The 15,445-nt window shown below is 30.6% G+C and overlaps 1 protein-coding gene across 1 annotated transcript in view; it reads right to left on the bottom strand.

Moving 5' to 3' along the window:
- The window catches only part of LOC148313441 (uncharacterized), a 144,394-nt gene that overhangs the window by 38,007 nt on the left and 90,942 nt on the right, over window positions 1-15,445 (bottom strand). The gene's annotated exons all lie outside the window — the stretch shown is intronic.

The raw sequence follows: 15,445 nt of genomic DNA, 5'->3' as shown, positions 1-15,445 counted from the left end.
AGATACGAGTTCAATGAAAAAACAACAAACTGTTTTGTGGTTTGCAAGAGATATGGAAATATAATTATTTATTAACTAATTAGTTTTTGGCTTTAAATATTCTAAGAAAAAAAAATTTGACTCCTTTTATACATGGATAATAATGCAATTTTTTTAAATAAAAATAAACCTATTTTATCGAGAACAATCTAAATTAACTTTACTTATTGACTTAATGATAAATAAAACATACATCATTTTACACAGAATAGTATCATTCAGTTCAAATACTAAAAATTGTATGTTTAAAAAAAAATTTGGGAAAAATTTGTTCCTTATTTTAAGATTTTAAGATTAACTTATTTCAAGATTACTTGTAACTATAAACTAATTTTACAATATTATGCTTTTTATGTAGTCCTAGCCAGCCCGTTAATAAAGAAATAGGAATCAAGTGTTAGAGAGTGATTTCGAATCCATAAATTGTGACTTAGAGTCCGCGACTCTAACCACAGGACCACAACCCGTTTCCTAATTAAAGTCGTGAATGTTAGATATTTGATCTCAGCATGCTAGAAATTATTATGATATCTAATAAATATACTTATTTAAGACCCATTAATAAAATATAAGAACAATGAAATAATGTATTTAAATCTAACGATCAATATATTACAATATGGTACAAAGTAATCACTCGCAAAACGTAAACACAATCCAGTTCCAACACATTGTTCCAAGCAGAAACTAATTAGGTGCTCAAACACAATGGGCATTGGAAGGTCCTGAGATAAATGGCAGAGATATAAATTTATTATCTATTTCTTGCGATTCTAAATAACGGGGATTTTAAATGGCCTTTATAATATCGCCATGTGCTGATGGAGAGTCGTACGGTGCACGACGTACCGAGTCAGGTGCGAATGGCTCAATAGACATCTCCTAATAAAGGCAGCTCTTAGGAAATAATGGGTGGAATGAATCACAGACTAGCAAAGAGAACCGGTCGACATGATGGTACAAAAAATTTGCACCTCAATGAATTTGTCACGTGTGTCGATGAAACAGAATAAGCTACTTTTTAACATTTTAAAGAGTATTTGATTATTATCAATATACAGGGCTTTTTTTTATCATGTAACGCCGTGGAACGGCGTTACATGATAAAAAAAAGCCCTGTATAAAAAAAAGCCCATTTTTTTGTATTTTTTCAAAATCAATAAGAAGAAACAATGTCTGCGCAAATTATTTTGATTATTTATTTTAACATGATAAGCGCACCACAAAAGAAGAAGAAGAAAAAAAACTATTTTAATAAAATAACTCTATCTTTTATTTTGCCATTCTCCATATTTTTATAGGATCTAAACATCCTGTATTGCACAGTTGTTAACAATTACATCCAATGTATTGGATATCATAATAAATAGCCCCTAAGGTTAAAATTCAATATTTGGTACAATCATACATTTACGTGATTTTTTTTATTGCGAATTTAATATCGTAAAAAATCTAGAATACGAAATCATAATGTAGCCAGCGGAGCGACAAATGATTGAGATGAGATATTTAACCTTTACGGTTTTCCATGAGTTTCCATTGAGTTCTCTTAACAACTATAATAAAGGCGTTATTTGTCGTGTTGCCTCAAAAGGTTCCCGTATTCATGAGTAACGCTTCACAGCGGAAGCGGACTCCCAGACACAGAAAAATTATTAGATTTAAAATAATACACTTATAAAATTATCAGCATTAAATTGTAAGAACAAGATATATTTATATATATATATATATACATTCAATTCATTACCTGATTTGCTTTCTAATTTCAAACGGCTGTATATGGTTTGATAGTATCTGCTATGAGTTTGTTGTCTTATTATTTTTTGACACCTCAACATAGATGAATAAGAATATGGAAGGCTGGGTATTTACGGCGCTTACGACCGTCATAGGCTACACTTCACACACGTGTAATATTCACCAATTCTACGCATGAATGACAACCACACTACTCAAATTCTGGGAATTTCTATATGATCCGATTTTGAAAAATTGTTCTTGAATCACTAGAATTTCACTAGAGACATCTATAAGTGAGATGAAGAAGCTTTTTTACTGAGCAGAATCTGCATATACATATTTGCTTCGTAATAATAATCCCGTTAGTATTCATATATTCCGTACAAAACGTTTTATAAATTAACAAATAAATATATATTATACATACAATAAAACAAAAATTTAACTAGTTTGTCGTTAACTCCTTACATAATATGAAAATAAAAAAAAATATATAAATTTTTATATCGTCGTTTAGTTACAAACTATAATATAAAATACTTACACATTTAAAATGAAAGAAAAAGAAGTGATTAGTTAGCATTTTCCGCAATGTTCCCCAGGTCAATCCGCGCTAGCTGTGTGTGCTCGCTAGTATCGTGATATTTGGATGGATGCTGTGGCAGGCCAGAGTTACACTTTACGCCGAAGAATGTGAATAGCTTCTTTGTTTTATTGTTTCACGATTCAAGGCTGCAGTTCGGAAAGGCGGAAATACACGATATATTAATCCGGAGCCATACCATAGTCAATTTCAGAAGTCGTGAGGCGAATCTTTACTTTATTAATCAAGAATCCCGTTGGAAAGCGCAATCGAAAAAGAAAACATTCCGCACTATTTTTGTTTTAAATTAATTAAACAATTGTTTTTCTAAAAACATGTGTTTTGATGCATTCCACATCATTTTCAAACACCGTTTCAAAATGATGCGGTTTTTATTTATTGATTTGGCGTTTAATTTGTAGAACTCCATTTTAATTTATCTATTAATTATAAATCAAACACAGATTTTTTGAGTCTACTAAGTTGTATTTTAGTAACAAAAGCACATAAAAATTATATTGTGACAATTGTTTCGCCTTGTTAGGGCATTATCAAACGAATGTCATTCGTTAATGCCCTAACAAGGCGAAACAATGGTCACAATATAATTTTTATGTGTTTTTGTTAATAAAATACAACTTAGTAGACTCAAAAAATCTGTGTTTAATTTATAATTAATACATAAAATGATGCGGTTTTCCCTGTTTCAAATAAAGATTCTGATAAATACTTATGAAAAAGACATAGATGCCTTTATTGTTTCAATAATATTTCTGCCCGATCAAAGCACAAAAATTAGATATACGTAAAAAATCGTAAGCCAAGATAATCATAGCTCCATATAAAATAGTAGCATTTTTATTCAGTACCAGAGGATCCAATGCAGTGTTAGTTGGTCATTAATTACACGACGACAATATGATCAGTTCTGGGTTTTAGTTGTATTACAAAAAATATTATAACTGCTAGGTAATTAATTCCAGAGTATGACAGTTTGAACATAATAGGATCACTTAATAACAACATGTAGGAATATAAAAAGTTCTCTCCTAAGAAGAACCTCGTAAAAGTTCTCAAGAAAACATACAAGTAATAGTTTGTTATTAACATTTTCCCCATTGAAGCATTAAAAAAATCGTTTATAATTCAATGAAATATCGCAGCAGTTGACAACAAGATACAAGATTATACAGAGATATTATGACTACTATTATTCTGATATAAATCGATATACAAGGACATCAACAATACAGTTGAATGATTTTACCACCGGTCGATATTTGCATAGAGGTTTACGGCCAATCACAGTGATTACCTAATGTAAATAATCGGATATATAAAACAACGCGTTTAATTTGAAATTATTATTTAAATGACTGCTGCCAATTACAATATGTTTCTATTTTGATAAGTGAGTGAGCTGATACCAGAAAATTTATTGTGTGGAATGATAAAACAAAGATTGAAAAAATATTTTTCATTATAGGAAATATAGGAAAATTATAAATCACGTATCTTCTCTGATTGTTTTTCATCATATTTTTCGACTTTACTTTTATAGGATTCGAAAAATATAATCAAATAAAAAATATAACGTATTATCTACATATAACTTGCATTAAATTTGTCACTTATTATTGGGACATTGAAACCAGTAATTTAGCATCGAATAAATTTTACAATTAACAAATAAAATTACTCAATATTTAATATATATTAACAAATTCTTGAAAAAGGACACAATTTGAATAAAAACTATAAAAAAATATAAAACTTAAGGATCGGATAATTTTCCCCTTAAGATCATGCTAAGGTATAAATATTTATTGTGAGTAGATTTACAAAAGAAAAACGATATTTGCTTGGAGTTAACGACTTAGTATTTACCCAGGCGTGAAAGGGTCAATATTATTACAAATATTCTTGAATATATTATTCTCTAGTTATTATTTTATTCATAACATATAATATAACAGGTAGGTACTTTAAAGAGTGTGCTTGGCATACTTTATTAAAATAAGCACGAAAAAAATAAGCATAATTATTATTATTATTATAATTATTATTATTAAATGCTTTAAATATTAATAATATTGAGAATATAATTATTATATTTATATTACATGAAATAGTCCGATGAATAAGCCTATGTATAATATTTAGTTATGTATTAAACGATGATGGTTCTAAAGGTTGCACATTACTGTAACATATTGCGTTTGCATCAATATAAAGAAATTGTCAACAGGAAAAAAATTGATAAATCAACATAAATGAAGATGTCTATCGAGACGAGAAAATGGCATTCATAGATCTAACGACCCGTCATTGGCTTTTTTAAGTGATCATTGAACACTGACTATTCTACCCATGATTGAAACCATATCGCTCAAATATTTGATCGTTACATACATGCTTTAATTTAAAAGATCTACTGTATTTTTCGAATGAAACTTCGTCATCTATGATTAAAATGAGTAAGTTTTTTTTATCAACAGAAACTTTATTAAAATGTAAGTGAGATCCAAGACTAGAGTAGTGTGGTTGTCAATCATGGGTAGAATGGTGAATGTTACACGTGTATGAAATGGTCACTTAGCCCAGCCTATGACAGACTCGTATATACACAGACATCCATATTCTCCCCCATCTATGTTAAGATCTCAATGTAAAAATAACTTCTAAGTAGAGAAATCCAGATTTATGAACACACCCAAAATGTGAACATATAGTACAACACACCCAAAATGTGAACATATAGAACACATCGACTACCTATACGAGTATATAGGTAGTCATCTAATATTTTTTAATGAAAATCCGTCGATTTATATTGAAAGTTTATTTTGGAATGAATATGGAATTATTATTGTGAATTGTACGAGTCAGAAGTGGCCATTCTGTTCCGCATTCTTGGATTACCTACCCACAGAATTCATTCAGCCCAATACACTGGTATAGAGTGTACCCAGTACTTGAAGTAAGTCATCGACTTGGTGTTTCTTAGTTTATAGTTTAAAGAGTTAAAATAAATCGTTGGCTTTATGTTGCTAAAGTAAGTCGCTTTCGGTGTCGGAGTTGAATGCTATTCGCTTGGTTTGTAATCTAGAGTACACATATCGCTCACTCCTTTCAAGAACGTCATAAATCAAAAATCGTCAATTTTCAGTTGTGCATGTTTTCGGAATGCCCAGTAAATGTACTATATCTCAGCAAAAGAGGCATATTTTTAACTTAATATTTACCCGCTACAGGGCAGAAAGTGTTGTTTTTGCATTTTGAAGAAAAGGTATTGTTTAATTATTTTTTTAAATATACTAAATATTTTTCAAATGGAGAAAAAACCTTCAGGTTTTACCTAAAAAGATCTGTTGCACAGCAAAAAGTTCAATAAGTGGCTTGATATTTATTTTTAATACATTGCATTATATTTGCATTACATATGTTTTATTATGGTAAATTGTAGTGTACATAATTTTAAAAATATATCTTGGAAATTTATATGTTTATATAATGTTGAGCTTAACTCGACATCAGAGTAGGGGTAATAAATACGACATAGGAGTGTTAAAGGTTGAGTTAGTCTTAAGTTATCATTAAGATAATTATTAATATAAAGTTAATATTAAATTAGTCCAGGGTAATATTAAATGAATATTGTATCGAAAATGGTAGCCAAATATCTTGATTGCTACACAATGGGGAAGACACACTTATAATAAAAAAAATTACAGCAAGAAAATCCCAAATTTCTTAAATTTAAAGTACCTGAATTTCAAGGTAATGCACTTATTAATATATAATTGATAACAAACACATATGGTAAACGTAAATAAACAAAAATAAAATATGATTTAAAATAAGACAGGGTAAAAAATTTAATACACACGATTTGCGTTTAGTCCATGGAATGTAAACACATTGAAAGGCGGTAGTAACAGAGCGCTCTGAAAGGCTCAATTTCAATAAATTGATTGTTCTTAATACGAAATCCTTGGAACAGACGAAGGGTGTTACCAGGCTGCTTATGAATTGCATACACAGTGGGGGTCTTACACGCAAGCAAAAATGTTTATGAATCAATTAAACACTCGAAGGATAGCAAATAGCTTTATGGGCAGATAAAGCAATAAGTTCCTGAGTTATAATGTTATCCCGATACTTTGTAAGAGAAAAAACGGCATAGGAATATAAACATGTATTTCATATTTGTTATAGCGTGGACGAACATAATCAAACAAAAAGTTTGAAATAATATAGACTCTTATTATGTGCAGTAATCACCTCTGCCGTTTCGACTTTAGTAGAGATACTAGTATTAATAAGTATTTTTTCCGTAATATTTCTTATTGATCAAAAATGTCGATAAATCATCAGTCTATCACACTGGTGGTCCCGGGTTCGATTCCCAGGAATACTTATTTACTTGAATATTAATTTAAATTATCCTGAACGGTACCTGAAGCGCAAGACTGATCATCTTAGATTTATATAAGAAACGATCGAATAAATATTGTGTCAATTTGATGCAGTGCCCTATACACCATTGGATGCAGATAAGAGTCAAGTGGTGGTCTCGCTGGGTCGATTTTTTTTGTTTGGCTTCATGTTATTATAGTTATACAATAATTACAAATGTTTGGTGATAATCTGAAAATATAACTATTTTTTTGTTGTTGAAATACATAATACGTAAAGCCTCTACTTGAGATTCCTGTATGTAAGTAAGATAGTAAGGAAAAGCTTGTTTATAAATAGATGGAAGGTAGATATTTAAAAAAATATATAACAACCTTAGGCCAATTAAAATTTAATATTTATTGAATTAATTTTGCAATAGGCGGGAATCGAACTTGCGACGCCAGTTTCACAGTTGAGATTTGACTACCCACTACTCCAATATGCCTGTCACTAAAAGTTTTTAGGGTGCCCGGAACATTCGTACAAAAGACAGCTACTCCATTATCAGTTTTCAGGAATTTTCAGGAACATTGAAGACCATTGTGCTAATGTATAATGTAAGAGGAAATAATATAAAATATACAAGCATTTAGACGCAGACATGTAAGGAAATTAGTAAACGGTGTGATATATCGCTCACTCCTTTCAAGAACGTCATAAATCAAAAATCGTCAATTTTCAGTTGTGCATGTTTTTGGAATGCCCAGAAAATGTACTATATCCCAGCAAAAGTGGCATATTTTTAACTTAATATTTACCCGCTACAGGGCAGAAAGCGTTGTTTTTGCATTTTGAAGAAAAGGTATAGTTTAATTATTTTTTTAAACACACTAAATATTTTTCAAATGGAGAAAAAACCTTCAGGTTCTACCTAAAAAGATGTGTTACACAGTAAAAAGTTCAATAAGTAGCTTGATATTTATTTTTAATACATAGTATTATATTTTTAAACTTTAAAAACGCTCTACTGAAAAATCTAGTTTTTTGATTTATGACGTTCTTGAAAGGAGTGAGCGATATATATGAGGATTTTTGAAGGACATGATACTAAGACGCATGGCATGCATTGCTAGCTCTATTTCGAGGGTCATCTCGAAAAATGTTAAAAGTAATAATATTTGTAAATAGTACATAAATCATTATGGGAATACTACTTGACCATAATAAAGAAATAAAGATTTATTATTCTGACCTTTCCTAATGATCTACGCAGCATTGTTAAATGGACAATACATGTAGGATATTCAAATCAATCAAAATAAACTAGCGGTTGTTAAAAAGTAACCCAAATCCTTTAGATATGATACCGTGTAATGTAATGAGGCTTAGAAAATGTTAGTGTTGCTAATTCTAGTTTCGCACTAGACTACAAATACAGCTCGCGACCGTCTGCGCGAGAACCCATACGTGTCGTCTGCGCATAATTTGTATTTTTAGAATTTACATTGAAATTAAATTTTTTTTATAGAATAAATATTGAAAAAAATATTTATTATTTTTTAACTATTCTCTTTTCAATTACTCTTTTTTTCAAAACTATATATTTAATAGGAAGAAAAACTTATTTTTTAATACAAAAGCGGTGTTTAAACAAAAAAATTATTACGTGAAATGTTACCTTGGTTAATAGAAAATTAAGTTTTGGGCTATCGATTATGCCACCTTAAAGAATTCATTCTGATTTAATTCATATAATCGACGTATAAACCAGAAAGGGATCAATGCTGGCAGGAATTAAAACTAGGATTTACGAGGAAGCCTTCAATTACTATATTTAAAAGCAGCATTTTAATAATTTGTCGTTTTGCATGATATTTTTTATAAATTAAAAAAAAAACTGGACTGAGTTGTGAGTAAGCAAGCTTGTTATTTTTATGTGGCTATGAACACCTCAGCTTAATCGAGATAATAAATAGTATTGCTTAATGCAAAAATACGATTGTATAGGCTTCATGTTGATATCTTCAGACCACGGAGTAGACGCTCTAGTAACCTCTTATTTGAAGAAATTTGAAATTTTATCGCTTGTTTCTTTGAAATTTGCTTGAGACAGCTGTAGAGAGCAAACGACTCATTTGATTGGAGTTATTTCAATCTCAATTTATCCACAATATATTATTTTTTTCATCGCCTGTACATGTTGTTACGAAGAAATACACACTGCTGTGTAACAACAGCTCATACATATTTTTTTAATAAAGAACATTCATCTGGTTATGTTAAAAGTCTGCGTAATCGGAGGGCATGTATGACTAGATGTATGGATGTGAAGGAAGCGAGGAGTATGCGTCAGGACAGAAGGGTGTGGAGTTCTATACTTTCTGCCTACCCTGCGGAGAAACGGAGTGATGGTAGTCGTAGTTGTAGTAGTGAATTCTTTAATATAAATTTGACACACATTCTTATTTACGTATATTAAATCCATCATAGGACGAAAATAGGCTCCAAGCCTCTAAACAAAAGTAGACACCGTAGTAATAAATTAAGCTGTAAAACAGTATTGCAAAAGTAGCTTTAATAACTAAATCTAATACACTTTCATGACTGCAGACTGCATAATTATAGCATCAAAGTTTTATGAATGAAAAATACTCGCCATTCCAACAGGACAGCGTATGAATATATTTCAAGGAGATGTTTCGGTTAAATTAATGACTATTTATAATTTACGAGTCTCATAAAAGTTATATTTTAACCTTGAATGGTGCATGAAAGAGTTGCGGTTACTATTAATTATGTACACATGCTATTATCAGTTTGTAAGTTAACCTTCGTTGACATTATGTCAATGTTAGTTGCTTACATGTTGTAAAGTACTATCATAACCAAAACTTTAAGAAAAATATTCTTTTCATAATTCAAGGTTGAGTAAATATTAACATAATTCAGCTGTTGATGCTAAAAGGATTCCAAATATACGCGTACTTATAAAACAATTAGGTATCGCATTCTTGTAAAAAATATATAATTGTTAATAACGTAAATAATATATATAAAACCTCACTGAAGTAAGTGCAAAAATGTTCTAATAGCGGCTTGGTATGTTAGGTTAAGTAAGATTTCCTGTACTAGCTGACTTCAATTGAATTTAAAAACCCCACAAGATGTTTTTGCATACATAAGTATCGTTTATTTATTTATTATGCTTTAATACAAAACTAAATGGCAAATTACTTCATTATATTATACTTGACATTGACATTATTTTTTTTTAATCTGACCAATATGGATGCACATCTCCGTTCTAAGTGAGATAGTAGCAAGTATATTATAACAAAATGGTGGCCCAGACCTTACTTTACTATTTAAAAAGTCATTTTCAAGTTTTACTAATATACATTTTATTGTTTTGGGTTCAGATTTTAGAAATACATATCGTTGATATTTTCACAGGTAAGAAAACGATATTTATCGGGAATTGAAAATCCAAAGATAATCATTTAAAATTAATTATTGCACCCTCTCAAGGTCCCTATTTGTGTGGCCTATACACTCTTTTTGTGAATAATGAAGCAGTAATTTGGGTGAAATAATTTCAATAATTTTAACGCACTTTTCAAACCGTTATCCGCACCCCAATGGTGCATAGGGCACTGCAATATATAAACGCAGTGTTATCTTGATCGATAACACACGAAGGAAAGGTGATCAGCCCTCTGCTTCAGGTACCAGTCCAGGTTAATATTTGATAAATATAACAGTGAAAAAAAATCACTTGTATTTATTTCACCCACCCTGGGAATCGAACCCGGGACCTCCAGAACGGTAGCTACGGTACGGAGGCGGACACACACACTACGGTACGGAGGCGGTACGGAGGCGGACAGACGCACTTACTTGTTTTAATTTTTTTTTTAAATCAACGAATCTTAAATGAAAAAAAGATGTTTAAAACTCAATTAAAGTAGGAAAGACCAAAATTCAGTTTTTATTTTATTAATTGTGTGATTCCAGTTTTTTTTTACAAAAGTGTTATATAAAAAATAAATACCATACACACATCAATTATCCATCATGTGTGGTACGAGTAAAAGGGCTAACTGGCACGATACAGTTGGATGTAAGGAACAATATTCGCATTACGGTGGGTAGCTTGTTGGTGTTATCGGTGAACAACCAGAAGATTAAACTTTTGACCTTTTTATCGCCCCTTCAGCGTGGAAACTACACCTATCGTTCGATTTTATTATTGCTTCCTCTTTGTTGAAGTTAACGTTAACGCTAATAACATGACGTATATTCAAAGAAACTTATTTAACGCCATTGTTCTTGTAATTTGATACAATGTTGAATATTTTTCACTAAATAAAATTGATCTGCTATTTTATATTTTTTCAAGCAAGACTTAGGAAAATAAAATGCAACAATTTTAACGCATTTACTTGTCTTAATTATTTTTTGTTTTAATTGTATTTAAAAATAAGACATTGCTTATTTAAATCATCATAGGATTTTAATGTTTATAAAATTTTTAAATGTCAAATTACAATCCTTTATAATATTGATGTTTGTTTTTTGTTTCATTTCTGGACTATAAAAGTATGAAATAAACAATATGACCAAAAGAATACATTTGTGCATGTTCATCAATATCATCCATGAAATTTCACAAAATCATACAATTCTAATTAAGTATTAAAAGCAATATATTAATTGTATGTCGTTTGTTAAGTTCTGTAAATAAAATAAAATAATATCCGTTATAAACTTCCATTACTGATCAGTGTTATTTAAAACCGGTACCAATATCAAAATGACTATCGTTTTGCAATAATTTTTAGCACGAAATGTAGGTGATGCGATTTGCATTCCACCGATCAGCCTTAGGGGGCGAATTTGCGTTCTCTGCCCAGTACAGGTTCTGCGTGATTTGGTCCAGAACCTCCCATTAGATGATGCACTTGAAGCATTGATTGCGTGTAAACGGTCCGAGGCATGTCATTTGCGTTCCAGTCCGGGGTAAAGACAGGGCCGGGAGACGAAATTGATACACGTCATTATTGCGGTCGACCTAATGTGCACGTGTCGCGAGATGAATGAAGTCCGACGTAGTATGAGTACTCGATCCACTGTTGTTTACCGATTGGTCACGAAGAGCGGAAATTGTTTACACAAAGTACCCGCCATTACGTCGCTGTTTAATCGATTCGACAGACATGTAATACAAACATGCGATTATCGGGAAAATAATAAAACATAGGTGTCAGTGAACGCCCGTGGCAGTTGGGACTCATAATTCACGGGAACAGAACGAGAAATTTCAAATTTAGGAATAACGTACCGCCTTTGTTGCGTATCAATTTTTTCGCACAACGGGGTCAACATTAGTTGTTAAAACAATGCACGCTTTATTTCAATATCCGTTTATAAATCCTACACGGATGAGAAGCTTCGAAGTAACTATCGTAACACCTAAATTGATATTACAAAAAATACGCGTATCGCTATTATTTCAAGAATTCGCATGTGTACAAAATTGTGTTGCGGACTTCTCCTTAGATAAAATACAACGAAAAAAGAGTACTTCACACTCGTACATTTGATCAGTTCAAGCTGATAACATAATGAATTTTCAACGATCTTCTTCAGAAGTGAAATAAAGAATGTAGTCAAGGTGGTCTTTGATGTGATGCTTTGTATTTGTTTTTTTATTGAAAGTAATGTTATATTTAATGGACACGAGTAAAGGGGAGCATGGTTGTAAATCTATAGAAAGCACTTAAATAAACGAAAGACAGAAATCCTAGAGTTACGAGAAGTATAGAACGTAAACTAGGTAGTAAACAAAGATTTAGTAATAATTTAAGTCGCATTTTCAATAGACAAAGAACTGGCGGAGATAAAGTAGTGTGAGCACATGTATTTAAGACTTTAATGGATCGCGGCCATCATTAGCGAAGCGCTAAGGGCTCATGCAACTCGTCGGTACGCGCTTCTTCCATTAATCTTCAGGAGCTTCTATCAGGATAATCAACAATTTTATAGACGTTCTCAGTAATTTAACTTTATTGTGTTGATTCGTACAAAGAAGGGAAAATAATGGGCTATAAAGACTACAAAAATCAGAAACTATGAAGATATTAAGACATTAACTCTTTGAAAAATACGAATATGATTATATATTATTATATTTTATATTACTGTTTCCTCATCTATGAGATGAAGAAGTTATTGAGATGTAAATATAAAAATCTGGGTATTTACACACAAATGATTGGTTCGAGTCAGTGGCGGCCAACCTCAAGCATACCATGGACCAATTTATTTTTACAGAAAATTTCAGATGCGCAATATAACTCAAGGGCGATTTTTAAAATCTTTTTGTATAAAAAAGATAGGTATAGGATCTGCTTAAGGGAGAATTATGATAAATCTCAAATATTATTTTGTCCTTTTTGATTTGAATCTGCAACAAGAAGTATTTTAAAACTAACTCTTCTTACTGAAAAAAATGATGATGACGATTATTTTCGTGAATACTTTTGAAAACTTAATTTTAATTACTTATAATAATAAATAATTACTGAGATGTTTGATATTATTTTTTGTTATGAACAGAATACATTAAAATACTTAGTTAATTATTCAAATACTATAGGAAGTTTTTCAGGATCATTATTTATCATTAGAAAAAATATTTTTCTAAGAAGTGTAGGTTAATTGGGTTCACTTATGGTTAAAGAATGTCTGCACTTAGTTAGTCCTTTGTGTTCTATAGAGGCAAAGAAATAGATCAATCTTAATAATACAATAATTTAGAACGTGTATTTTAATTATTACGAAGAGAAAAATTAGATTACTTTTCAGATAATTAAAGCAAACCTTTCTTTGTTGGGCAAAAATTTATCTAAAACTATATATGATGTTCGAAAGTTCAAAGTGCAAAAACCATGGTAGAAAATGACCTAATTATGCACTTTTGTTTTGTCTATCACTATCCATGTCTCATTTAAATTAAGCATTTTACATTGATGTGTTTAGCATTTTTATTAAATATACATCTTATTGAATGAAATATTCTTGAAACTTATAATAAGAATTATAAATCTCAATTTGATATGATAATTATGGTATTTTAAGATACCTCTAGAATATTAAAAAAAAATTAAATATACAATTTTGTAAGATTTTTATCTTCTATTCATGAAAAAATTTATATGTATATAACGTGGTAATATTTTTCTTTGTAAATTGGGTGTAAATAATATGTAAAGTGGGTGTATAATAATAAAATAAATAATGTGTTGCTTTGTAATTAAAGTTTATTCTTAATTTATCTTTACAATATTTTAATATCTATTTATCTATCTATCTGATTCTGACAGTTCAGAATATATTTTTTTTTCTATCGGATGTCTTTTGTTTTATTCTGTGCGACGCATACGACATCTGGTGGTAGAACTGTTTTATGTAGGTTCTATTTGTAAGTACTTAATAAAATGTATAGGTAGGTACCTAGGTATTTTATTACATGTATTAAGTGTTGCCATATATTTTTAACGATTTTCTATTTGAACAAACTCAATTACGTTTTCATAAGTTTGGATTTGCCTCGTAATGAGCCAGAGTGGGAGGAATTCCATAGGGTATGCTATAATCTGCCACAAGCCACAAGTCACACGGGAATCTTCCCTGTATCATTAGAACAGTTGGGAGTTGGCAGTTCACCCATTATTCTATGGACAGGGGCATTAGTGTGATGATACGAGAGATGCTTTCGATATAATCACGGCGACGCCTTTGTATATCCTGAGTGCTGTAATTAGATAATTCTGGGAGTGCTTACTGGGATTTGCTTCGTGCTGTCGAAGTGTGGGAATGTTTTGGAACGATTATTGTTTAATTTCCTTTATTCTTGCTTATGACACGCTGTATCTACAAAGATTTATTTGTATTTTTGATAGATCTCTGCTAGTATTTCGGCCGCCAGGCGAATTCGTAATGATTTATGACGCTGTGTGTATTACATCGTATTAGGACATCGGGTAATTTGGTTTTAGGTAATTATCCCAATGAATATATTACTGCTGTGCAGTTTCTAAAGAACAGTAGGAGCGTATCATAGGCATTTAGTAGAGGCGCGTAAAGAATTTGAAAGATATTGAAATTATTTTTTGTGTTTTTGCAACACTAAATTTTAATGAGCTTTTATTTGAAAATTTTCATAAAATTAGGCACGAGATTTATACTTTCATTCTTTAAAAAACTACAAGTTTATGCATAACAAAACAAAACGTGTTTTACGTCAATATTATACAACATTATCAAATGGATGTTGGTCAGTTTTAATCGCATACAATATTTCTTGTTTTTTAATGTATTAAGGTATAAGTGCCTAAATCTCTTTTTAAAGTTTGTATGCGTTCACTTTAAGGTATGTACGTAAATTATATCGAGATAATGTGCATTGAGACATGCCTTTATCATCTTACTCAACTCTTTGATCATTGACGTTTGCGCCGTTAATCAGTTTCAACATTCTTTCCTTATTTATTTGCAATTCGTGATCATCTATTTGACAGCCCTTTTGAACTTAATCGGTAAAACTTATCTCAACTTTTAATTATATTCATATTCAGATATTATTCGTAGTGGTGTGACCTTAAATTTGTAATTATC

Source organism: Brachycentrus maculatus, unplaced genomic scaffold, assembly GCF_059751285.1.
Source record: "Brachycentrus maculatus isolate JH-2025_06_01 unplaced genomic scaffold, ASM5975128v1 h1tg000011l, whole genome shotgun sequence".
In the NCBI taxonomy this organism is placed as follows: Eukaryota; Metazoa; Arthropoda; class Insecta; order Trichoptera; family Brachycentridae; genus Brachycentrus; species Brachycentrus maculatus.
The sequence above is the reverse complement of the archived record's forward strand: the minus strand, read 5'-3'. Positions and strand labels throughout refer to the sequence as shown.